Consider the following 24,347-nt stretch of genomic DNA (forward strand, 5'->3'; position numbering starts at 1 on the left):
CCAATCAGTTTTTTGTTTGACAGTAGCGAAGATGAGCAAGTGCTCACAGCTCTTACTGTAAGAATGTTAGAGGCGCCGCGTACAAAACGTTTCTCATTCGAGTAATGGTTGACTGGCAGGTGAAGAAGCTTGCACAGGATAGATTAGCATGGAGAACTGCATCAAACCAGTCTCAGGACTGAAGGCCACAACAACAACAATCGTTGAAAGCCCTGAACAACAAGACAAATCGAGGCCTCGCGCACAAAAATTCAACTTCTATCTTTCGCACTTGTTACTCGAGAATGGACCGGCCGAAAACAGTCAGGATGGTTCGACAACCTTTCCGCCGAACACTTGGGTGACGTGGATATTTCTGGTGCGACACAAACCGTTCACGTCGATCGGATACTAATAATAATAATAATAATAATAATAATAATGACGGCGTGTGACGAGGGCCTCCCGTCGGGTAGACCGCCCGCCGGGTGCAGGTCTTTCGAGTTGACGCCACTTTGGCGACTTGCTCGTCGATGGGGATGGAATGATGATGATAATGACAACGCAACACCCAGTCCCTCAGCGGAGAAAATCTCCGACCCACCCGGGAATCGAACCCGGGCCCTTAGGACTGACACTCTGTCACGCTGAGCACTTTTTTTGTTCGTTGTTGATCGTTGTGTTTGGTCGTTGCGAACGTCGCAAGACATCCTGTTCAGTTCGGTGGTTGATCCTTCTACCCAGTTTTTTTTTTTTTTTATTACAGAGGCCAACCGGCTCTCTGACCGAACACGCTGAGCTACCGTGCCGGCTTTGACGCCACTTCGAATCTCATTTTGTTCGTTTTGGTTCGTTGTATCTGCTTTGGGCGGACGTAGGGAGACACCCGTTTCAGTTCGTTGTTGACCTATTAACTCAGTTTTTTTTTTTATCACAGAGGGCAGCTAGCCCTGTGACCGAACACGCTGAGCTACCGTGCCGGCTCTACCGGCGGCGGACACGTGGACCGGATAATGTCGGCCAGTGTGGCGTGGCGCTAGACGGCGAGAAGCGAGTGGCGAGTCGGCCACTACGGCGCGTGCTGTGGTGCTGCGGCGGCGCGGCAGGCGGGCAGGCGGCGGGGCGACGTCGACGTCTGCGTCTGCCCGGCCAGCAGCCCCCACCCCCGCCCCTTGCCTAACACGCGCGCAGCTCCCGGCTCGCACCGGTTCTCTTGCGACCCCCGTTCGCCGATACACGGCGCTACCGGCCGGCTCCCCTGTTCTTTCTTTTCTTCCTTCCTCGCCGCGGACGCGCTCCGATAAATCGGAAAGAGCCAGCGAGGTGTGTGGGCGAGGGGACCCGATGGAACAAGAGGGGGAGGAGGGGGGGGGGGAGAGGCGGCTGCTTGCGGGAAGAAACGGAGGGGGTGAAGGGGGGAGGGCAGAGGGGGCGAGACAAGGCCGCCAGTCGATTTATCGTATCGATCTCCGCGCGCCGGCGTCCCCCTCGTAGTACAGCCCGGTCACAAAGAAACGCCGCGCCGCGTCCCTCGCACAACACACTGCACTACACCAGGCTACAGCGCAGTCCAGTACAGTACAGCGGCTTCACTTCCGACACCAGACATCGCCGCATCTGCATCCCGGTAGCCATATTACGCTTTATAGCAACGGATATTTTCGCAAAGCATTCTATACTCGCCGGCCGGAGTAGCCGTGCGGTTCTAGGCGCTACAGTCTGGAACCGAGCGGTCGCAGGTTCGAATCCTGCCTCGGCCATGGATGTGTGTCATGTCCTTAGGTTAGTTAGGTTTACTTACAAGGGAACCTCCCCATCGCACCCCCCTCAGATTTAGTTGTAAGTTGGCACAGTGGATAGGCCTTGAAAAACTGAACACAGATCAATCGAGAAAACAGAAAGAAGTTGTGTGGAACTATGAAAAAAAAAAAAAAGCAAAATATACAAAATGAGTAGTCCATAAGCATGATAAGCAACATAAACGACAGTATAAGCTCAGGAACGCCGTGGTCCCGTGGTTTAGCGTGAGCAGCTGTGGAACGAGGTCCTTGGTTCAAGTCTTCCCTCGAGTGAAAAGTTTAATTTTTTATTTTCAGACAATTATTACCTCTCCGTCCGTCCGTCCGTCCGTCCCATGCGAGGTAACTGCGCCGTAGTATGGGGACGCTACACCTAAACAAACATCGAAACACACGACGTCAGTCGACTACAGCGCACGGAAGAGAGAGTATTCCTGCTAACGAGGCTGCCTGGCTGGCCGTTGACTCTTCGCTACTTTGGACGAGAGTGCATTAAATACGTGGGATGTATTCCGTGGGCAATATGAATCCAGCAAATATAGCGGACGGACGGACAGATAATAATTGTCCGAAAATAAAGAATTAAATTTTTTACTGGAGGGAAGACTTGAACCAAGGACCTCACGTTCCGCAGCTGATCGCGCTAACCACGGGACCACGGCGCTCCTGAGTTCACACTCTCCTTGATGTTGCCTATCTTGCGCATGGACTACTCAGTTTGTATATTTTACTTATTTTTTTCATAGTTCCACACAACTTCTTCCTGTTTTCTCGATTGACCTGTGTTCAGTTTTTCAAGGGCTATCCACTGTGCCAACTTATAATTAAATCTGAGGGGGGTGCGATGGGGAGGTTCCCTTGTTAGTTCTAAGATCTAGGCGACTGATAACCTCAGAAGTTAAGTCGCATAGTGCTCTGAGCCATTTGAACCATTCTATACTCGTCTGCATTCTCTTTTGCTTTACGATGGCCTAGGTTACCGGCTGCTGATACAAATTCCACACTCGATTCTGAACTTCCTACTCTACCTCATAGAGCTGGAAACGTTCGTTAGACAGGACAAAAACGTATAACGCTTCCAGAATGAGATTTTCACTCTGCAGCGTAGTGTGCGCTGACATGAAACTTCCTGGCAGATTAAAACTGTGTGCCCGACCGAGACTCGAACTCGGCACCTTTGCCTTTCTTTCGGGAGTGCTAGTTGTGCAAGGTTCGCAGGAGAGCTTCTGTAAAGTTTGGAAGGTAGGAGACGAGGTAATGGCAGAAGTAAAGCTGTGAGGACGGGGCGTAAGTCGTGCTTTGGTAGCTCGGTTGGTAGAGCACTTGCCCGCGAAAGGCAAAGGTCCCGAGTTCACGTCTCGGTCCTGCACAGTTTTAATCTGCCAGAAAGTTTCAGGTATAATGCTAATTCTCAGGATATAATCTAAAACAAAAATGAAACTCCGCCAGAACAGGCTGTAAGGCCCAACGGTACCAACCGGCCGCCATGTCATCCTCAGACAACAGGCGTCACTGGAGCGGCATGCGGTCACCACACGGCTCTCCTGGCCGTATGTCAGTTTACGAGAGCGGAGCCGCTGCACCTCGGTCAACCAGCTCCTCAGTTTGCCTCACAAGGGCTGAGTACACCCCGCAACCCAACAGCGGTCGGCAAACCAGATGATGACTCATCCAAGTGCTAGCCCAGCACGACAAAGGAGATGCCTTACATAGCACTCGTTCGACCTATACTCGAGTATTGTTGATCAGTGTGGGATCCGTACGAGGTCGGGTTGACGGAGGAGATATAGAGAAGATCCAAAGAAGAGCGGCGCGTTTCGTCACAGGGTTATTTGGTAAGCGTGATAGCGTTACGGAGATGTTTAGCAAACTCGAGTGGCAGACTCTGCAAGAGAGGCGCTCTGCATCGCGGTGTAGCTTGGTCGCCGGGTTTCGAGAGGGTGCGTTTCTGGATGAGGTATCGAATATATTGCTTCCCCCTACTTATACCTCCCGAGGAGATCACGAATGTAAAATTAGAGAGATTCGAGCGCGCACGGAGGCTTTCCGGCAGTCGTTCTTCCCGCGAACCGTACGCGACTGGAACAGGAAAGGGAGGTAACGACAGTGGCACGTAGAGTGCCCTCCGCCACACACTGTCGGGTGGCTTGCGGAGTATAAATGTACACTTCCGTGATCTGACGGGAACCAGTGTTACCACTGCGGGAAGGGCGTTGGCAGCAGGATATAAGCTGCCTGAGAAAAAAATGAAGCACGGAGAAGGAAACGACGAAACGGAATGCAATTCCACGTTTTGACAGCATATGCGGTGGTCTTCCCAGTGTCCGCCTGCTTAACTAAATGGTAATGTGATTGCCTCACATGAAGGGCACCGAGGTTGGATTCCCAGCCGGGTTGGAGATTTTGTCCGCTCGTCGACTGGCTGTTGTGCTGTCCTCTTCATCGTTTTATCCTCATCACGGGCAAGGCAGTCGCCCAATGCGTCGTCGACCGCAGTAAGACTCCCAGTCGGCGGCCGAACTTCCCCGGTTGGGGCGTCCCGGCCAACAATGCCACACGATCATTTCATTTTTGAGTTATGACAAAGTGAAATCAAATTTACAAAGGACTCGGCAGTTCGAGTTCACCAACGACAGTTCTCGACCGGACGCGTGCAGTCGTTCGGTTGGGAAGGACTAGGTTTCGTACTGCCACTGTAGTAAAAAATGATTCAAATGGCTCTGAGCACTATGGGAAAACGTAACCAACCTAAGGACATCACAGACATCCAGGCCCGAGGCAGGATTCGAACCTGCGACCGTAGCAATCGGGCGGTTCCAGACTGTAGCGCCTAGAACCGCTCGGCCACTCCGGCCGGCCCTGTAGTACCTCCTGACACAAGATGGCCCAGCTGGTGTACTTGGTCCCCGATGTCACGGATATGTTGACGTGAGCGCACGTGGCACACGTCTCGTATGAGGGGCAGATCTGGGGGATCTCGCCACGACAGTACACCAACTTCACGGAGACATTGCAAGCAGGTGCGGGCGAGCACCGTAGCGTCGCGCGACAGGCAACGCTCGGGGACGCAGGACGCTGCGCCGCCAGACTCGCCAGCCGCTACCTGCCGTCTCACCCGAAGACACGGGCGGTACCTGCAAACACCGCTGCGCCCCTCCGAAACCCTGGAACGTGGGACCTCTGCCCCCAGGTCACCCGGGCACTGCAGAGCCGACCGCGATTCCTCGCCGAACACAGAACGAAGGCGTCCTCCACACTGCTCGAAAAACAGTCGTCTGCGTTCTGGTGCCGCGCGGGATTAGCCGAGCGGTCCATGGCGCTGCAGTCACGGACTATGCGGCTGGTCCCGGCGGAGGTTCGAGCCCTCCCTCAGGCACGGGTGTGTGTGTGTGTGTGTGTGTGTGTGTGTGTGTTTGTCCTTAGGATAATTTAGGTTAAGTAGTGTGTAAGCTTAGGGACTGATGACCTTAGCAGTTAAGTCCTATAACACTTGACACAAATTTGAACATTTTGCGTTCTGGTGCTGACGGCAGGCCACGCACGGCACGGTGACTCCCCACTCCGCCGGCCAGCGGTCTCCGACCAACGGTGCCGAATGACGCACAGAGCTGCGTGGAAGCCAGTGCTTGTTCTCGGGTGGCAGATGCGCATCATTCTAACTGCTCCATCTAGACACACTAGCGGTCAGTGAAGTGAACTCGCCCCTTCCGACTTCCACCTGTGTGGCTGAGTGGAAGGTGCACTCCGCGGGAAGCAGTACGTGGAGGGTGGGAGGTTACTGACGCAGCGACGCACAGGTCCCGTTGTCGACCGGACGAGTGCTACCACACGGACGCACAGCTCCTCCCACTAAGGCAGCGAGAGGCCTTGTCAAACTGGGCGGCGGAGCGGACAGAGGTTCAGGACACTCTCCTGTCCCAGGGGTGGGAGAACCAGCAATGATCAGCGGCATGAGGATGCAGAAGGCGATGGAAACCACTGCGATAAAGACACGTAACGTGTATCCACAGGACATGTGGCCTGTAATTGGAGAAGTGTCATGATGATCTCTCCATTGGCAAAAGATTCCGGAATAGTCCCCCATTCGGATCTCCGGGAGGGGACTGCCAAGGCGGAGGTTACCATGAGAAAAAGATTGAATAATCAACGAAAGGATAACGTTCTACGAGTCGGGGCTTGGAATGTCGGAAGCTTGAACGTGGTAAGGAAGCTATTAAATCTGAAATGGGAAGTGCAAAGGCTCAATCTAGATATAGTAGCGGTCAGTGAAGTGAAGTGGAAGGAAGACGAGGTTTCTCCTCAGATCAGTATAGGGCAATATGAACAGCAGCAGAAAATGGTATAACGCGAGTAGGATTCGTTATGAATGGAAACGTAGGGTAGAGAGTGTATTACTACGAACAGTTCAGTGATAGGGTTGTTCTTATCACAATCGACAGCAAAACAAAACCGACAATGACAGTTCAGGTATACATGCCGACGTCGCAAGCTGAACATGAAGAAAGAGAGAGAGAGAGAGAGAGAGAGAGAGAGAGAGAGAGAGAGAGAGAGAGAGAGAATGAGGATGCCGAAAGCCTAATAAAGTACATAATGCGAGATGAAAATCTAATAGACATTGGGGACTGAAGCGCAGTTGTAGGGGAAGGAGCAGGAGGTAACGATACAGAAGAATATGAGTTTTGTCAAGGAATGACAGAGGAGAAAGACTAAATTTTCTGTAATAAAGATCAGCTAGTAAAGGCGAGTACTCTCTCTGTTCAAGAATCACAAGAGCAGGAGGTATACTTGGAAAAGGCCGTGTGATACGGGAAGATTTCAGCTAGATTACATCATGGTCAGACAGAGATTCCGAAATCAGATACTGGAGAGGAAATACAGACTTAAATCACAATGTAGTAATGATGAAGAGTGGGCGTGTACAGAAGCACTAAGGAATGACGAGATGCCCTTTAAGTTCTCTAACATTATAGATACAGCAATTAGGAATAGGTCAGTGTAGACAGTACAATTGAAGAGGAATGGAAATCTCTAAAATGGGCAATCACGAAAGTTGCAAAAAACATAGGTACGAAGAAGATAACTGCGAAGAAACCATCGGTACGCAATAAATACTTCAGCTGATCGATGAAAGCAGCCAGTACAAAAATATTCGGGAAAATTTAGGAACACAAAAATACAAGGCACTAAATAAATAAAAAGTGAAGGGAAGCCAAGAACAAATAGCTCTATGAAAAATGTGAAGAAATCGAAAAAGAAATTATTGTCGGAAGGACTGAACCAGCATATAGGAAAGTCAAAACAACCTTCGGTGAAATTGAAGGCAGGGGTGGTAACATTAAGAGTGGAACGGGAATTTCACTGTTCAACGCAGAGGAGATAGCGGATAGAAGGAAAGACTGCCTTGAAGGCCTCTATAGGGGAAGATGTGTCTAATGTGATAGAAGAAGGAACAGGAGTCAATTTAGAAAAGATAGGAGATCCAGTATTATATTCAGAATTTAAAAGAGCATTGGAGGACTTAAAATCAAACAAGACAAAACGTATAGATAACATTCCATCAGAATTTCTAATATCATTGGGGAAAGAGGCAACAAAACGACTATTCACGTTGGTGCGTAGAACGTATGAGTCTCGCGACATTCCATCTGACTTCCGTAAAAGTATCATCCACACAATTCCAAAGACTGCAAGAGCTGGCAAGTGCGAGAATTATCACACAATCAGCTCAAAAGCTCGTGCAGGTTGCCTACAAAAATAAATACAGATGAATGGAAAAGAGAACTGAGGATGTGTTGGATGACGATCAGTTCGGCCTTCGAAAACGCAAAGGCATCAGAAAGGCAATTCTGACGTTGCAGTTGATAATGGAAGTAGGAATAAAGAAAAATCGAGATGTGTGCATAGGACTGTAGACCTGAAAAAAGTGTTTAACAATTTAAAATGCTGTAAGATGTTCGAAATTCTGAAAAAATAGGGGTAAGCTATAGGGAGAGTCCAGTAATATACAATCAGTACAAGAGCCAACAGGGAATAATAATAAGAGTGGAAGACGAAGAACGAAGTGCTTGGATTAAAACGGGTGTAAGACAGGGATGTAATCTTTCGCCTCTACCGTTCAATCTGTACACCGAAGGAGTAATCATCGAAATAAAAGAAAGGTTCAGGTGTGGGATTAAAATTCATGGCGTAACAATATCAATGATAAGATTTGCTGATGACAGTGTTATCATAATTGAAGGTGAAGAAGAATTACACGATCTGCCAAATGGAATGAACAATCTAATGAGTGCGGAATATGGATTGAGAGTAAACGGAAAAGAAACAAAAAAAATGAGAACAGCCAGACATAGCGTCAGAAGTGATGATCACGAAGTAGATGAAGTTGAGGAATTCTTGTATCGAGTCACCGAAATAGCCAATGACGGACGGACCAGAGAGGAGATCAGTAGCAAACTAGCCCTGGCAAAAAGGCCATTCCTGGCCACGGGAAGTGTAGCTGTATCAAACATAGGCCTTAATTTGAAGAAGAAATTTCAGAGAATGTACGTCTGGAACACAGCATTGTATGGTCGTGAAACATTTGGCAAAACCGGAACAGAAGAGAATCGAAGGATTTGAGATGTGATGCTAAAGACGAATGTTGAAAATTAGGTGGATTTATAAGGTAAGGAATGAGGAGGTTCTATGCAGAATCGGAGAGGAAAGGAATATGTGGAAAACACTGATAAGGAGAAGGGACAGGATGATAGGACATCTGCTAAGACATGAGGGAATGACTTCCACGGTACTAGAGGTAGCTTAGAGGGCAAAAACTGTAGAGGAAGACAGAGATTGGAATACGTCAAGCAAATAATTGAGGACGTAGGTTGCAAGTGCTACTCTGAGGTGAAGAGGTCGGCACAGGAGAGGAATTGGCGGCGAGCCGCATCAAACCAGTCAGAAGACATGATTTAAAAAGAAAAAAAACACCCATGTGCTCGGTGCACAACACGGCGATGCTGCCTCGTGTTGGTGAGACGTGGTCATCTGCAACCTTGGCGTCGGTGAGTGTGTCTGCCCTTAGGTCTCTGTGCAGTCCGACATCGCGCCACGGTCACGTCTGGAAGCCCCACAAACTCGAATACTGGACGATTCGACCAGCCGGCCAAATAGAGACCCACTGTCGAACTCTGGCGGGTGCTCATAACTGGAGTACACGACACCTCCGTCCCCTTCACTGTGAACGTCTCAAAATCTGTTCGCAGCCCTCGTACATCGTACTCGGTGTGGCATCAACACTAAACTAATTCCCTCTGGTGGCCTTTCTACCTGTCACAGGTAACACCAACTCCAATCACTTAGATACACCCCTGCCCAGTTGTACGAGACCACACTGCTGTTCGAACACGTCCTCAAGTTGCTGCTTTTTTTTTCCCAGGCGGTGTAGAATGCAGACTGGCAATAGCAAAAGAAAGTATTTATCAAAAAGAGAATTTTCCTAACATCGGATATAAATTTAAGTATTCTTCCTTTAGGCTCGCAGCTCTTAGATTTCTTCCGTGTTTTCAGTTAAAGTTATTGGACACAGCTTCCGACTTTTATGCAACACACTATTTTTTTTTGTTACCTAAACATGTTTCAGCACCTCTGTGGCATCATCAGTGTTTTTGTTTTTTGGACAACTTGATTTTACAATATATGGTTTTGCAGGACCATCTGTACGATGTCCTGCACTGAGAGCTCGTCATGTTTTGTTGTGCTGATCCTCCTCCTTTCTTGTTCCGAGGGCACTACACACATATATTATATGTACTTTACGTATTTTGGGTTTCGCTGTAGGTCTAGGTGGAAGTGCAAGGTCTGGGTTTTTGGTTCTGTACAAATCAACTGCTGTTAGAGTTCTTCAGAAACGCTTTCCTTGCCATTGCCAGTCTACATTTTATATCCTCTCTACTTCGACCATCACCAGTTATTTTGCTCCGCAAATAGAAAAACTCCTTCACTACTTTAACTGTCTCGTTTCCTAACCGAATTCCCTCAGCATCACCAGACTTAATTCGACTACATTCCATTATCCTCGTTTTGCTTTTGTTGATGTTCTTCTTATACGCTCCTTTCAAGACACTGTCCATTCCGTTCAACTGCTCTAGCAAGTCCTTTGCTGTCTCTGACAGAATTACAATGTCATCGGCGAACATCAAAGTTTTTATTTCTTCTCCGTGGGTTTTAAATCCTACTCCGAATTATTCTTTTGTTTGCTTTACTGCTTGCTCAATATACAGATTGAATAACATCGGAGATAGGCTACAACCCTGTCTCACTCCCTTCCCAACCACTGCTTCCCTTTCATATCCCTCAACTCTTATAACTGCCATCTGGTTTCTGTAGAAATTGTAAATAGCCTTTCCCTCCCTGTATTTTACCCCTGCCAGCTTCAGAATTTGAAAGAGAGTATTCCAGTCAACATTGTCAAAAGATTTTTCTAAGTCTACAAATGTTACAAATGTAGGTTTGCCTTTCCTTAATCTATCTTCTAGGATAATGGGGATGAAATCTTCCAAAACCTTAACGTACCGTTCGGTAGTCACCGTCCTATCGAGGAATATCGCAGCGATTATTCCTCGACTGGACACTGCACACCACACAGTCAGCCGTGAAGGGTGAAGAGACTTCTCGATCGCCAAGTCGGGATTCTCAGTCCCCCAAATGCTCCCATTTTGCTTATTGACGAACCTATCCAAGTGAAAGATGGCTTCGTCGCTAACCAAACGAGATTAATGCTCACCGTGGCCCGGGGCCAACCGTGCAGTTTGAACGCCCCAACGCAAACCGCTCAGAAGTTATGACCATTTTATTTCATATAGTTCAACAAGTGTCACGCCGTATCTGAATATAAGACGTGTTCCATAATTGCGCAAGAGACTGACGCCTACGATACAGGCCTGTAATCTTTCACATCTGTGAGGACACGTGTTTTGAGCAAAAGTCGTAGCAGTACGGTTTTTGTCCCTTATAATTATCCGGGCTGTTATGTCGTGGTCGGTTGATCAATTCCGTATCAATTCCCAACGTTTCGTCCCCGTATGCGGAGGACATCTTCAAGGGGGTCTGTAGCTCGATGGAGGGTCCAACACACCCACTGGCTCCGTACTGACTGAGTCAGTGAGCTACAGACCCCCTCGAAGATGTCCTCCGCAGACGGGGACGAAACGTTGGGAATTGATACGGAATTGATCAACCGACCAAGACATAAGAGCCCGAATAATTATAAGGGACATGACATTTCCGACCGTGAAAGTCTCAGTGCGGCTTTTGCTGAAACCAGGACTGACGATCAGTTGAAGGCCGCTAGCTACTGCCTGAAGGGGAGCCAGGTGTTGGCAGGTGCGGTACTCACCAGGGTTAACGTGGGACGTCTGCAGCCGCGCCGCTCCCCCACCTGTAACACACAAACACGAGGCGGTGAGTATCAGAGGGCGCACAGCCTGCAAGAGCTTGCGTCACAGCTACTCTGAGAAAGGCCTGAAGCGTTAACTGGCAGCACTGCTTCGCAGCGTTGCATTTCCATACGCGTCACACCTTTCATAAATATATCTATTTATTTGATATCTTACACGTGGACAAATACTCTCTTCCAGATTGTGAAGGTGGCAAGGGTAAAATGCAGGGAGCAAAAGGCTATTTACAATTCGTACAGAAACCAGATGGCAGTTATAAGAGTCGAGGGACATGAAAGGGAAGCAGTGGTTGAGAAGGGAGTGAGACAGAGTTGTAGCCTATCCCCGATGTTATTCAAACTGTATATTGAGCAAGCAGTAAAGGAAATAAAAGAAATATTCGGAGTAGGTATTAAAATCCGTGAAGAAGAAATAAAACCTCTGAGGTTTGCCGACGACATTGTAATTCTGTCAGAGACGGCAAACGACCCGGATGACCAGTTGAACGGAATGGACAGTGTCTTGAAAGGAGGATATAAGATGAACATCAACAAAAGCAATACGAGGATAATGGTATGTAGTGGAATTAAATTGGGTGATGCTGAGGGAATTAGATTAGGAAATGAGACAGTTAAAGTAGTAAAGGAGTTTTGCTATTTGGGGAGGAAAGTAACTGATGATGATGATCGAAGTAGAGAGGATATAAAATGTAGACTGGCAATGGCAAGGAAAGCGTTTCTGAAGAAGAGAAATTTGTTAACATCGAGTATAGATTTAAGTGTCAGAAAATCGTTTCTGAAAGTATTTGTATGGAGTGTAGCCATATATGCGAGTGAAACATCGACGATAACTAGTTTGGACAAGAAGAGAATAGAAGCTTTCGAAATGTGGTGCCGCAGAAGAATGCTGAAGATTAGATGGGTGGATCACATAACTAATGAGGAGGTATTGAATAGAATTGGGGAGAAGAGGAGTTTGTGGCACAACTTGACTAGAAGAAGGGATCGGTTGGTAGGACATGTTCTGAGGCATCAAGGTATCACCAATTTGGTACTGGAGGGCAGCGTGGAGGATAAAAATCATAGAGGGAGACCAAGAGATGAATACACTAAGCAGATTCAGAAGGATATAGGCTGCAGTAGGTACTGGGAGATGAAGAAACTTGCACAGGATAGAGTAGCATGGAGAGCTGCATCAGAGCAGTCTCAGGACTGAAGACGACAACAACAACAACAACAACAACAACAACACGTGGACAGTGGAGTGCAGCTGCTGTGGTTATTGAAGCCTTCAATACCGCTTAGCCCACTTACATGCAAAGTGTCAACTTGAAACTAACCTAGGCCTCGGGCCACACTACACATGGGTGCAGGTGTGTGTGACGCGTTCAGCTCGTGTGATAATTACGCACACTCGGGTCACTCTACGGATCAGAAGCAGTCCACACGACGCATTCAGCCCACCTGATGACTCAGACGTCAGGCTGGCCTGCAGATGACGACGAGCTTTTGTAACGTATACCACCATATGACGACGACTCGGTAGTAAGTCCCAACTAAAGTGCGCGTCATTTACGACGGCGGCCGAGTTTAGGTTCGTTCTGCGCATCTGACGTCACAAAACACAGTCAGCCAATGAACAGAGAACGACGTTGCCAGAGCTCGACTGCAGTGCAGAGCACGGACGAGTGTCTTCAGTTTTACAAACGTTCAGTCATAAATAAAGTAATTGAACAAAAGCAATGTCTTGATAGCATACTTTCTTTTATAGAAAGTGTGGAAAAAGCATTCTTTATACCAGTTGCTTCATATTCTATTAATTAATTAATTAATTAAACCAAACAAGCAATAAGTCTCATTCAGGCGATAGCAAGGAAAAGTGTTTGTATCATTATCACTAACCGCTTTTTCGCAATAAAGAACAGCAGTAATTGTTTATTTCCTATTGTACTTCGACGAATCGTGAGTAATTCATAATCGTACCAACAGTGTTTGTCGGTATTTTGCGTGGTATTTTAAAGTCTTCCAGGAGATATATTGAATGACGTGCTGTGTTAGCGTACTGGTTAAAGTCTATGGCTGCTAAGCGAAAGGTTCTGAGTTCAGACCTTGATGGGTGCTTGATATTATCTTTATTTAATCGTTTGAATGTAATTTTTTGAAATTTCTAGTGGCAACTAAAATCTACCATATCTAAAGTATACACTATGGACTTTTACCTCCGTAAACTCTTCAAAATTTCGTGCAGTGATTTACTACATTTAATGCTGCACAATGACTGCGTTGAACATCGAAACAAAATTAAGTCATTTATGGGGGGAAGGTATCAGTCAAGAAAATGTGTAAAATTTTTGGGCCAAATAGTTTTTGTGAAATCGAATGATACGTGTGTCAAAGCAGTGGGAACACCATGTGTCTGCACAGGCGAGCAGTGCAGTGATGACAAAATCGCGCACAGCGCGGAATGCGGGGAGCACGTGACTGCAGCAGCGAAAGAGTTAATGCGGCCGTGGTGGCTTTACTTCAAATGAACTGTGCCGCCCCCCCCCCCCCTAAACGTAAGTTTCCAAACTATACTATACTATGACGCTGCTTCTCTTGGCTCGTGCGTCGTTTGCAACTTGGCAACGCAGCAATCTGCCGCGTCTGAGCGGGCATGCGCGAGCCGCCAAGATAAAAGAATTCAACTATAGTAATTATACTATTTCTATAACCTCAGAGTGAAACAGACGGACAGAAAAATACCGCGACACCACAAAATAATCAATAAAGACTACTGAAATTCCGGGAATATACGAGGGTGGTTTGAAAACTTCTCGGAATCACCATGAGAGTTCAGTGCTACCGCAACGAGCTGTTCACGTGATGTTCATTGGAGTGTTGCCTGTAAACACGTGGCTCGTCAGTGCTCTAGGAAGAGAGCTGTCGTCGTGACGTCGCTGTGTTGTTGTTCCCGCGTAGTGATTTGCGAAGACGGAAAAAAAACCGAGATTCCAGCAGTGATTAAGTACTTCGTAAAGAAAGGTATGAAAGCAAAGGACATTCCTGCCGATTTCCAGAATACACTGGGGGACTCTGCTGCTTCATATTCAACTCTTACCAAGCGGACAAATGAATTTAAATTTTGTCGAGACAGCTTAGATCATGATCCGCGCAGTGGTCGGCCAAGATGTGTCACTACTACAGAAACCATTGCAAAACTGCGCAAAATGGTAATGGAAGATCGTCGATTTCAAGTGTTACCAAGAAAGAACAAACATTGCAAGGACCTGACCTGTGTCGAACGCCGCTCGCCCGGTTAGTATGGCTCTGAGCACTATGCGACTTAACTTCTGAGGTCATCAGTCCCCTAGAACTTAGAACTAAATAAAGCTAACTAACCTAAGGACATCACACACATCCATGCCCGAGGCAGGATTCGAACGCAGCGGTCGCTCGGTTCCACACTGTAGCGCCTAGAACCGCACGGCCACCCGCTTAGTAGTCCATTATGATGACCACCTTTTCTTTTTTTCATTTTGTTGAATAAAGTTCGTCGCGTTTGGTGTGGTCGGACGCCACAAGACCCGTTCAAATTGCTTTAGTGAGGTTTTTTTTTTAATTAGAGACTGCTGCTTGCCTTCTGACCGAACACACTCAGCTTCCGTGCCGTGCCGTTGTTGTTTTAGGCTGATGTTTGTTGCACTTCTAGTTCTTGGACCGTTCCCCCTGTTTCTAATTCGCTTTTTTTCCCCAACATGCTGCTGTTTTCGTGCTCCATCTCTCCACTGGGCTACCTTAGCAGTAAATCTGAAGGTGTTGCGACGGGGATCTTGCGTTGTGGGTACGGCCCCGCCACGCACTGCAGAGTATCACGTAGCTCATAGTAAGTTGAATCCCGTTTGGCAGAGAGAGACGTATCGGCGGCCGGAGCGCCCGGCGGGCTGCCAGACAAAGGGCCGACCAGGCAAAAAGCCTGGCCGCCCGTTTCCGGGCACAGGGACGAGCAAAACAAAGAAGAAAGAATGGCATCGGCGACGGCGGCGCCGCCGCGCGGCCGGAACGCCAACTAGCGGCGCGCAGTTGCGGCAGCGGCGCCGGCAGATGGCAGTGGCGGCGGCGGCGGCTCGACGCTGTGGGCGGGGCCAGGCGCGGTCGATAGGGCGACACGTCGATGCGACACAGTGGCACAGTGGCCCGCATTCCGGGCGCAGCCGCAGACAGCCCTCTGGGGGACTGCACCGACTCGCTGCCAGAGACTGCGCGCCACGAACACCAACTCAAGGAAGGCCTCGGCGCTTGTTCGCGACGTCACGTCAGCTAGGCACGGCCAACGCCAGCTAGGTCTGTTGCAGGGATACCCATAATGGTGGTGTCTCCCTCTCTGACACAGGAAAATGTGATACTATTGGCGGTAGTTGACCGACACACAGTGTTCTGAGAGATTTCTGCAATCAATTAACTGTGCAATTCATTACACTTCTTAACGAATAGTGTACTCGTGAACTTAAATTTCCACCTGTTTTAAGGGTTGACATACAAAAACAACTTCATGGTCCAGCAGCAGCAGAGTTCGTGCTTCTTTACCTTATTTCTAAATCTGAGGGAGTAATGTTTCTACTGTGTTGCTTTTACAAGAAACTGTGACCATATTGGTGCTCTTCTTTAGGTATCTTGGTTGACTATGGTGTGAGGCGCACTGAATGTTAATGAAATATCTTGCGATTGAACACGTTGGGGGAGGTGGTGGAGGACTGAAGAAGAGGCAAAAGAGAGATACTTGTTTTATCAAATAAAATTTTTTTTATCTTATAAAGTTTCTCCTGTCAGTTGCAAGAGGGGAATATTTATCTTTTCTAATGTGCACGTTTAAAAAAGTTTAAGCTCAGCAGTATTTTCGATGTACGAAGCTGTTTTGTTTCCTGTTTAGAATTCATTTCGTTGAAAACGACTGTAATCTAATGACTGGCAACAGTTGGACATTTACACATGTAAATTAGTTCACATTTCAAGTGACGGTATCAAACGAAAATAAATAAAAGAAACGAGTTAATTGTAAGGGGGTTGGGTTAAGTTTCGATAGCAAAATGGATCAAGTAAATATAGTTACTCGAATGTAAAATTTCCGAAGCTTGCAATGCGGCAAAGCATCTTCTCATATTGATCTACGTTTGTTTCGACGGGATTCAGTAATACAGAACTATGATCTTCATTTGTAGCTTTACGATAGTAAGAAAATCTTTCATCTAAATAAAACTGCAGAATCCAAAACAATACCAAACATGTTGTCCAAAAATAAGAGATTTACAGTGATAAGCACGGCCAGGCGTTTCTGCCTGCAACAGACCTGGAGTTCGCCGTGCCTACCTGACGTGACGTCACCAACAAGCGCCGAGGCCTTTCTTTGAGTCGGTGTTGGTGAAACCAACCACCCCATCTGATGGGCGCATCTCTATCAGCAGGGTCGCACGCCCTCACTTCACGAGACACTATGGATAGGACTGGAACTGAACCCAGGACACTGGCCAAGATCGGTCAACGAGAACCTCACGCCACCAGCAAGGGTCAGAAATTCCTGAATGCAAGAATACAGTCTACTAGCAAAAAAAAAAAAAAAAAAAAAAAAAAAAAAGGAGAGAGAGAGAGAGAGAGAGAGAGAGAGAGAAATGCTGTAACTTTTTGGTCATTGATTAATTCACCACCAAGTGGCTATAACACGCTTCACGGTAGACAGCAGCAACATTCTACATTTTTCCTCTCTCGCCAACAATATGAAGATCACTGACATCACTCTTACTACGAGTTACACACTTCTCAGCCTTTGTTTATAGGAATGTATTTTACACGAAAACTTACTCAGCACATGGAAGTAAGTACTCATTCAATAAACTGAAAAGGAGACGAAGTAAACATTCCTGAATCGAATCAAGAACAACTAAGATGAGGAACTGAAACCACTTAATAAAGGCAAGGCCTCCGGTCCATATTGTATTCCAGTCAGGTTCCTCTCAGAGTATGCTGATACAATAGCGCCATATTTAGCAATTGTATACAACCGCTCGTTCACAGAAAGATCCGTACCTAAAGACTGGAAAATTGCTCGTCACACCAATACTCAAAAAGGGAAGTAGCAGTAATGCGCTGAATTACAGGCCCATATCACTAACGTCGATTTGCAGTAGGGTTCTGGAACATGTACTGTGTTCGAACATTAGGAATTATCTCGAAGAAAACGACTTATTGACACATAGTCAGCACGGATTCAGAAAATATCGTTCCTGCGAAACACAACTAGCTCTTTATACTCATGAAGTAATAAGCGTTATCGACGGGGGATGTCAAATTTATTCCATATTTTTAGATTTCCAGAAGGTTTTCGACACCGTTCCTCACAAATGTCTTCTAACCAAACTTGTGCCTATGGAATATCGCCTCGATTGTGTGACTGGATTCGTGATTTCCTGTCAGAAAGGTCACAGTTCGTCGTCATCGAGTAAAACAGAAGTTATATCCGTCGTTCCCCAAGGAAGTGTTATAGGCCCTCTACTGTCCCTGATCTATATTAACGACATAGGAGACAATCTGAGTAGACGTCTTAGACTGTTTGCAGATGATGCCGTCATTCACGCTGTTGTAAAGTCATCAGATGACCAAAACGAATGATTTAGATATCTGTGTGGTGCAAGAAGTGGCAATTGACCCTGAATAAAGAAAAGTGTGAAGTTATTCACATGAGTACTAAAAGAAATCCGGTAAATTTCGATTACGCGATAAGTCACACAAATCTGAAGGCTGTTAATTCAACTTAATACTTACGCATTACAATTACAAGCAACCTAAATTGGAACGATCACGTAGATAATATTGTGGGTAGAGCAAACCAAAGACTGCGATTCATTGGCGGAACACTTAGAAGGTGCAGCAGGTGTACTAAAGAGACTGCTTACACCACGCTTGTCCGTCCTATTCTAGAGTATTGCTGTGCGGTGTGGGATCCGCATCAGGTGGGACTGACGGATGACATCGAAAAAGTACAAAGAAGGGCAGCTCGTTTTGTATTATCGCGAAATAGGGGAGATAGTGGCACAGACAAGATACGTGAATTGGAGTGGCAATCATTAAAACAAAGGCGTTTTTCGTTGCGGCGAGATCTTCTCATGAAATTTCAATCACCAACTTTCTCCTCCGAATGCGAAAACATTCTGTTGGCACCCACCTACATAGGGAGAAATGATCATTACGATAAACTAAGAGAAATCAGGGCTCGCACAGAACAATTTAAGTGCTCGTTTTCCCCCTCACACCTTTCGAGAGTGGAACGGTTGACCAGGGATTTCAGATCGATTCCGTATTGCTGGATTTCCGGAAGGCTTCTTACACTGTACCATACAAGCGGCTGGTAGTGAAATTGCGTGCTTATGGAATATCGTCTCAGTTATGTGACTGGATTTGCGATTTCCGAGAGATCACAGTTCGTAGTAACTGACGGTAAGTCATCGAGTAAAAGAGCAGTGAAACTTCCTGGCAGATTAAAACTGTGTGCCCGACCGAGACTCGAACTCGGACCTTCGCCTTTCGCGGGCAAGTGCTCTACCGTCTGAGCTACCGAAGCACGACTCACGCCCGGTACTCACAGCTTTACTTCGGCCAGTACCTCGTCTCCTACCTTCCAAACTTTACAGAAGCTCTCCTGCGAACCGTGCAGGACTAGCACCCCTAAAAGAAAGTAAATAAATAAATAAAAGAAACGAGTTAATTGTAAGGGGGTTGGGGTATGCTTCGATAACAAAATGGATCAAGTAAATGTAGTTACTTGAATGTAAAATTTCCGAATCTTGCAATGGGGCAAAGCATCTTCTCATATTGATGTACGTTTGTTTCGACAGGATTCAGTAATCCAGAACTATGATCTTCATTTGTAGGTTTACGAGAGTAAGAAAATCTTTCATCTAAATAAAACTGCAGAATTCAAAACAATACCATAGATTTTGTCCAAAAATAAGAGATTTATAGTGATAAGTACGGCCAGGCGTTTCTGCCTGCAACAGACCCGGCGTTGGCCGTGCCTAGCTGACGTGACGTCACCAACAAGCGCCGAGGCCTTCCTTTGGGTCGGTGCAGTTCCGCGAGAACGGCGCGACGGTTCCTTCCTGCTCCGCGAATAGCTCCCTCTGTAAGCCATTCAACGCGACAGACTTTTTGCTCGGAATCGACCACCGCAAGTGCGTGCACCCTCCGTGTACATCAGCACACAATACTTGAAGAATACGAATATCGAGAAGCACCTTTCACTATCGCAGACGCAGTTGCAACAGGATTCCGTGGACTTCATATAATTATTGCAACAATCGTTTTGACAACACGCCTACTTCGACATTCAAGAAATCAATTCTCACCAAGACATCACTTTGGACTTGAAGCAGCAGCATGGATGTAGTCACGACCGTAGTGTGTCTCTGGCGCCAATCAATTGGTCCAAATGGCTCTGAGCACTATGGGACTCAACATCTGAGGTCATCAGTCCCCTAGAACTTAGAACTACTTAAACCTAACCAACCTAAGGACACCACACACATCCATGCCCGAGGCAGGATTCGAACCTGCGACCGTAGCAGTCGCGCGCTTCGGGACAGAAGGGCGCCAATCACCCACCTACAGGCGGTGCTGACTGTGAAGTTCTAAATTTCTGACAAGGGGAACGCCCCATCGCACTCACTCCCCTCCCCCCCCCCCCCTCACATTTAGTGGTAACTTGGCCCATTGAATAGCTTTTGAAAAAGAACACACAGACCAAGCACGAAAACAGGAAGATGGTGTACTGCAGAGTGAAAAAATGAGGAGACTAGAAACAGTGAAGCGCAATATGGAGCACAGTTAACTGTCACTGTCTCATGCATGTGTGGTCACAGAGCTGGACTGCGAGGGCGGGAGATCCGCGTTCAAATCTCACTGTGTCCCTTTTCTTTTCCACAAAATTACGAACGTTCCGTCTGGTCTCTGACTTATCTGTTCGCTGTATTCGTATGTGTGTGTGTGTGTGTGTGTGTGTGTGTGTGTGTGTGTGTGTGTGTGTGTGTTTCGTGCAGCAGCGACGTCTAACGAAGGGACTTCCAGACGTACTTACCTCCGATTTGTTCTACACAGACACTACAAGTTATGCCTGTTGCGTTCCGCTTTAGCCGCGCGGCATTGCCGGACGGTGTAAGGCGCTGCAGTCATGGACTGTGTGGCTGCTCCCAGCGGAGGTTCGAGTCCTCAGGCATGGGTGTGTGTGTGTTTGGCCTTAGGATAATTTAGGTTAACGAGTGTGTAAGCTTAGGGACTGGTGACCTTAGCAGTGAAGTCCCAGAAGATTTCACACACATTTCAACATTCGTTCCGTTTTCTAAGTCTTCACGCTTCATTCCTTGTAACATAATTCATATCCTTTTACTTCTTTTGATTTCTGTGAGAGGTCTTTCCGGCATCTCCCATGCTCTCACTATTCATAGATTTACTTGCGACCGTAATATATTCTTACCACACGACTCATATTCGGTGATTGAATAGCGAGAGCAGGCGCGATACCGCGTAGACATCTCACAGAAATGCAAGCAACAAGTAAACGAGTGCGAATGAATTATTTTACAACTAAGGAAGTCAAGCGTCAAAACTTCCAAAACGCAACGCAAGACACATAAGATGTGGTATCTGTCTACCTCGCTGTTGCAAACTGACGTTACGCGACGACACATACACAAACTCGTATACAGCGAACAGACACGTCAATGACCGAACGGGAAGTTCGTAATTTTGTGGCAAAAAAAATGAGACCGACTAAGATTTCACGCTGGGTCTCCCCCACCGCAGTCCAACACAACCACGACGGTTGACGTCGCTCGATGTTGCTCGATGTTTCTATTTTTTCTTCTTTCTTCAACTGTTTAGTACACCTCCTTCTTGTTTTCATGGCTGATCTGTGTTCAGTTTTCGGCAGGCTATCCAATGGGCCAACGTGCCCACTAAATCTGATGGGCGGGGGGGGGGAGGGGGGGGGGGCGATTGGGGAGTATGCTGCACGCTGCACATGCGCAGAGACAAGGCACTATCACAGTCTAACATCGAAGGTTACAACCTATTCTGTTCCAGCTCACTCCTATTGAGAAAATGGATTTTGTGTTTACGTGTTTTTTTTTCAATTTTACATATAACCGCCATTTGGCTATACAACAGGTTTTATTGCACAATCTAGATATCCGCCTTAGGGCATTATCCACTGTTACAACTGCAAGAGATCAAAGCACAATAAAAGTACAACTATCAAAGTATCACAATAACACTTAAATGAATGTATAGGCTGCATGATTCGTTCTCTTTCTTACGTATTATAAATCACTACCCTTGAGTACAATCCAAGTCGTGGTCAAAACATGTGTCTTCAGTTATATACAACAATTTTGTCAAAAGCAAATGCGAGAAAATTTATGTAACATGCTAATTAACTGGCATTTTACTGGCGTGAATCACTTGATATGGTCGAGAAATAAAGTAGCTGACCAAATCACAGGTTTTAAACTTTGCTACACTTTGTCTGAACAGCCCGTGACACAAACATAAGTGAAACGATCCCGGTTTGCACCATGCGATCTGTGGTGTGTCACAGGAACAGATGGGGGGGGGGAGTCTTTATTATACAAGCTGGTTACATTGTCTTTGAAATGGTCACAGCATGCCACTGTTTACATAATATGGCGTGAAGAGCCAACTTGCCAGTGTTCATGTAAAAACGAGAGTGGCAACGTCGTAATTAAAAATACATAAGAGTACAATGTTGCAAGTGTGAAATATGTGAGCGCGACTGCTACGGTCGCAGGTTCGAATCCTGCCTCGGGCATGGATGTGTGTGATGTCCTTAGGTTAGTTAGGATTAAGTAGTTCTAAGTTCTAGGGGACTGATGACCACAGCTGTTAAGTCCCATAGTGCTCAGAGCCATTTGAATCATTTTTGAAATATGTGACAGGCTTTACGTGGTAAATCATAAAATAAGCAGTTACACAATTTTACGAATTACAACGATGTTTAAAAAATTCGTTATGTAAAATGAATGGTCACAAACATCATTCGAATTTAAAACCCTTCACAGAAAAGCATCAATCATTGTTATAGCAGACCAAATGTACAATCGCACAAAATGGAGAAAAGGGTGGGGCTACGGGTGCGGGGGGGGGGGGGGGGGGGGGGCTGTACGTAACTGCACTACTGGACGAAAAAAGCAAGAAAACAAGGTACAAAGCATAAAGCAAAATGGCGCTGTTTGCTACGTTCTACATACTTTACGATGTGTTTGGAAATAATTTTTTTTTCTCGAGCATATAAATGTATGTGTTCTCAAATGTTTCGATGGCATCTCCATCCACGTGATTACTCTGCTATTCACAATAAAGTGTCTGGCAGAGGGTTCAATGAACCACCTTCAAGCCATCTCTCTACCGTTCCACTTTAGAACGGCCCACGGGAAAAACGAGCACTTAAATTTTTCTGTGCGAATCCTGATTTCTCTTATTTCATCGTGATGATCATTCCTCCCTATGTAGGTGGGTACCAATAGAATGTTTTCGCAGTCGGAGGAGAAAACTGGTGATTGAAATTTCATCAGAAGATCCCGTCGCAACGAAAGACGCCTTTGTTTTTATGATTGCCACTCCAATTCGCGTATCATGTCTGTGGCACTATCTCCCCTACTTCACGATAATACAAAACGAGCTGCCCTTCTTTGTACTTTTTCGATGTCATCCGTCAGTCCCACCTGATGCGGATCCCACACCGCACAGCAATACTCCAGAATAGGGCGGACAAGCGTGGTGTAGGCAGCCTCTTTAGTAGACCTGTTGCACCTTCTAAGTGTCCTGCCAATGAATCGCAGTCTTTGGTTGGCTCTACCCACAATATTATCTATTTGATCGTTCCACTTTAGTTTATTTGTAATTGTAGTCGCTAAGTACTTAGTTGCATTTACAGCCCTCAAATTTGTGTGACTTATCGCGTAATCGAAATTTAGCGGGATTCTTTTAGTACTCACGCCAATAACTTCACACTTTTCTTTATTCAGGGTCAATTGCCACTTTTCGCACCATACAGATATCTTATCTAAATCATTTTGCAAGTCGTTTTGATGGTCTGATGACTTTACAAGACAGCATCATCTGCAAACAATCTAAGAGGGCTACTCAGATTGTCTCCTATGTCGTTAATATAGATCAGGAACAATAGAGGGCCTATAACACTTCCTCGGGGAACGCCGGATATTACTTCTGTTTTACTCGATGACTTTCCGTCTATTACTACGAACTGTGACCTTACTGACAGGAAATCACGAATCCAGTCGCACAACTGAGGCGATACTCCGTAGGCACGCAGTTTGGTTAGAAGACGCTCGTGAGGAACGGTGTCGAAAGCCTTCTCGAAATCTAAAAATATGGAATCAATTTGACATTCCTTGTCGATAGCACTTATTACTTCATGAGTATCAAGAGCTAGTTGTGTTCCGCAGAAACGATACTTTCTGAATCCGTGCTGACTACGCCCCAGTAACTTTTTTTTTCCTCCCCCCCCCCCCCCCCCCGAGGTAATTCATAATGTTCGAACACGGTATATGTTGTAAAGCCGTCCTGCAAGGCGACGTTAGTGATATGGCCAAGTAATTCAGCGGATTACTGCTGCTTCCCTTTTTGGGTATTGGTGTGGCTTGAGCAATTTTGCTGTCTTCAGGTACGGATCTTTCTGTGCTGCCTGTCCCGCTCGCAGTCGACTGGTGTGACATCCTACAACCCTTAAAAAAAGAAACAATTAATACAGGGTCAAATTAGATCTGACTGGTTAGAATAAGAACTCTTCAGAAAATTTGCACTGTCTATTGTCTAATAACTTCCTCTTTTGTGTGGCATGAAGTTAAATGTAGGAAATGTAAAACCAGTAAATACAAAAGACGAACAAGGCAGTAGGCATTTCATCAAGCCTTAGGTCCCAGGATTTTTTTCCTCTGTAATCTTGCTGCCGCTTTACACGGCGTGCCTTTTTTTTCTGCGGAAGGATCTATTACCTCATCAAAGTTCGTCAAACGTTTCGGTACATAAAAAATGGGAATGACGTTGTCTAATAGCGAAAGATCTATTAATACGAATAGTATCGAAGACTT

At 46.4% G+C, this 24,347-nt stretch overlaps 1 protein-coding gene across 1 annotated transcript in view; it reads right to left on the reverse strand.

Annotated features, from left to right (window-relative positions):
• LOC126213360 (polyhomeotic-proximal chromatin protein-like) overlaps positions 1–24,347 on the reverse strand; it is a 367,100-nt gene that overhangs the window by 154,842 nt on the left and 187,911 nt on the right. The window contains exon 2 of the mRNA XM_049941064.1: positions 11,155–11,196. The gene's annotated coding sequence lies outside the window, so the exon portion shown is untranslated. The remainder of the gene's footprint in view (positions 1–11,154; positions 11,197–24,347) is intronic.

This window comes from Schistocerca nitens, chromosome 11, assembly GCF_023898315.1.
Source record: "Schistocerca nitens isolate TAMUIC-IGC-003100 chromosome 11, iqSchNite1.1, whole genome shotgun sequence".
NCBI classification, from domain to species: domain Eukaryota; kingdom Metazoa; phylum Arthropoda; class Insecta; order Orthoptera; family Acrididae; genus Schistocerca; species Schistocerca nitens.